The following is a 3,391-nucleotide window of genomic DNA, read 5'->3' as shown; positions in this document are numbered from 1 at the left end:
CTTCCCCTGTGGCCTCTGATTGTTCAAGGCAGGGAGGGAGGGATCTGCCCCTGAGGCGAGGTGCAAAGCAGTGGGAGGAGGCCCCACAGATTCGTCCCAGACAGCCAGGCCTGGGAAGAAAGTAAAGGAAGTGGCCTGGTGGGAGGAGGTAGGAGGACTAGGGGACAGCAGGAAGGGCAGTGACTCCAGCCTGTGAGAGGCAGGCAGGATTTGAGGCCCTTGTCAGGTTTTCTGGGTGGGTCCGTGAACCGAGTCTTGTTTGCAGTCAGCTCACCACAAATGGAGGCTCTGTCTTTGGCTCTCTGGGTCCCTCCCTACCTCAAGGGGCCTCTCATGCCTGAGTGTGGACAAGCTGCCTGCACCCCAGGCTCCATTCTCACTCCCCAGCCTACAAAGGACTGCCGCTGGCAACCTCTTAGTTTTGTGTGTGCGCCAGGAAAGTTGTGCCAACCCTGGAGTGGCCTCCGAGCGCTGTGTGGGGACCCAGCGCCCTGGAGACTGGGAGCATGGCCTGAGAAGGTGCATGGGCTCTGGTGGGCACTCCCCGAAGGCCTTGTGGGGCCAGGGCAGGGCCGACTAATGCTCAGGGCTCAGGGCATCGCCTGGCCAGGCTACAGGGTGATCACGTCACAGTCAAGCTGCCAGATCCTGCCATGGGATTGCATCATGGCACTGCAGAAACTCAGGTCACTGCCCCGAAAGGCAGTTGGGAAATCAATTTAGTGGGCCATGCGCAACATTAAAAAGCACAAGAAAAGGAAATAATAAAATAGAAAAGAAAATGTCAGAATGCATCACAAATAATTAGGATTTTATATATTAAAAAAGATGTATATTTTATTTATTCAATGTAATATGTATCATTATACATAGATAGATAGATGATAGATAGACAGGTAGATACATAGATAGTCAGTCCTCCATGCCCCAGGCTTCTAAATCTGTGGATTCAACCAACCTTGGATTGAAATCCCTGGTGGTGGCTTGGGGGGTGGAGGCCCTCTCTACTGAACATGTGCAGATTTTTTTCATTATTCCCTAAACCATACAGTTTAACAGTTATCTACATGGCCGTGACATCATGTTATGTGGTATAAGCCATCCAGACATGATCTAAAGTACACAGGAGGATGTGTGTGAACCATAGGCAAATCCTTGCTGTTTTATATAAGGGACTGGAACACCACAGCTTCCAGTCTCCTCAGAGAGTCCTGGAACCTGTCCCTTGTGCACACCTAGGAAGACTGTATGCGGAGTTTGGGGTCAGACTGACAACATCTTATCGTTTTGCTGTCTCCTCCCGGCACCGGGTGGGACAGGACCCCATGGTCCTACTGAACAGGCAACTCACCCAAGCCTTGGTGTCAGTCAAATAGACATCACTGACCACTCCAGGGTCCTTCACCACCGAGCTGGTGTGTGTGGCCCAAAGCCCCCACCAGAAGTCACATTGTTAGAAATTATCTGTTGTGACCCGAGGCCGCCCATATACAAGAGTGTTCAACATGCAGAGGCTTCCCAGAATTTAGAGTGACCTTCCAACAGCTAAGGGCAAAAGTCAGGGCATGGTTCATTCTTCACTACGGAGACTTTCTCTCATATTGCTTAATGGATTAAGAGATATTCATTCACCTGTAATCCCAGCACTCTAGGAAGTCGAGGCAGGAGGACTGAAAGTTTAATCCCAGCCTGAGCAACTCAGTGTCTTAGCAAGACCTTGCTTCAAAATAAAAAAGAGCTGGAGACGTAGCTGTGTGAAGGTCCTAGGTTCAATCGCCAGTACACCACCCTAATTAATGGTGATAGAATTCAGAATAGTAGCTGCCTCCACCTCTGTTATGTCCAGAGTGGTGGGGTGGGATTGACTGCAAAGAAGCATAAGGGAAATTTCTTGAAGGATTGAAATTTTCTGTACCCTGATAGTGGTGCAGAATACACATCCATATATACAGGTCAGAAGGGATGAACTGTACACTTAGGACTTGTACAGTTTGGAATGTGTAAGTTACATTTCCACACAAGCCACAGTGAAACTGAAAAGCAACAGGCAGTTCCATCCCAAGTGGTGCCCATTTCTGGACCTCAGGACCCCAGGCAGAGGGTGGGACTTGTGTATGATGGTGCCTCCCGACTGGGATGGAAGGGGAATCTCAGAGGTGGGCTGATGTAGTCATGTTCTGGGAATCCCTTCCAGAGTAGCCTTTCCAAAGAGCTCATTACCCTCTGATTCCCTCTGGCCAGGCCATTTTTTGCTTAATCTCAAAAGCTCAGTGGTTTAAAACAAAGAGTGAGTCCACTGGGACCCTGAATACTATCTGAGAATACCACAAGGAAGCCACTAACAGAAATGTTTCTGGCTGTCATGGTGGAAAGAAAAAGAGAACGAGGGGAGATGCACACTGGCTCTTCTCACCTCTGCCAGGAAGGGAGAGGTGGCATTTCTGCTCACCTTTGTATTGACCATTTGAATCCAACAGGGCAGGAAACTCCAGTCTTCTTGTAGGGAGGGAACAACAGTACGATATTTTAGTCACCTTTCTGTTGCTGGGACAAAATACCTGACATATAAAACTTAAAGGAGAACAGGTTTGTTTTGACTCATGGTTTGAGAGATCAGCAGACTCTGTTGCTTTACAACTGTTGCAGGGCAGAAGCATCATGGGAGGGTGTGGTGGAGGAAAGCTGCTCACCTCATGGTGGCTGAGAGGTGGAGAGGAGTGAATGACCTGAGAAAAGGTGTGCTTGGCAAAGATGCCCCCGGTGACCTACTTCCTGCAACTACTGTATTTCCCTGAAAATAAGACCTAACCTGAAAATAAGACCTAACCTGAAAATAAGCCCTAGCATGATTTTTCAGGAAGGTTGTACTATAAACCCTACCTCAAAAATAAGCCCTAGTTAAGATCATCAGCCAGATGGATCCATTTAGTATGTCTGTTGCAATGCACGATAGATATATTGAATTATAAAATAACATTAATATGTAATTAAAAATAAATAATATTATTGACATTACTACTTAAAATAATATAACTCAAGTATTTGTAAATACTCAAGTGGGCACTTTTGGACAAGAGGTAAACACCTACATAAATAGATGATCCCGAGACTTATTGCTGAATGGCCAATCAGTACAGACACAGTGTATGAATAATGATTTGATACTGAACAGACATGGTTGTATCTAACATGAATCTCCACAATTCAATATATCATATGTTGTAACAGACATACTTAAAGCACTTACATGAAATAAAATGTTTTCTGAATTTTGGTGCCTGCAATTTTTTTGCTGCTTTTGTGTGAACTGTCATTCTTAACTGTCATCATTTTTGTTACCACTCCTCTCTCATAAGTCTTCCGTTAACACTTGATTTAATGGAAACTTTGT

Source organism: Heterocephalus glaber, unplaced genomic scaffold, assembly GCF_053883595.1.
Source record: "Heterocephalus glaber isolate CG9 unplaced genomic scaffold, H.glaber_assembly_v1.0 deba00001561, whole genome shotgun sequence".
Lineage (NCBI taxonomy): Eukaryota > Metazoa > Chordata > Mammalia > Rodentia > Bathyergidae > Heterocephalus > Heterocephalus glaber.
This window is presented reverse-complemented; position numbering follows the sequence as displayed.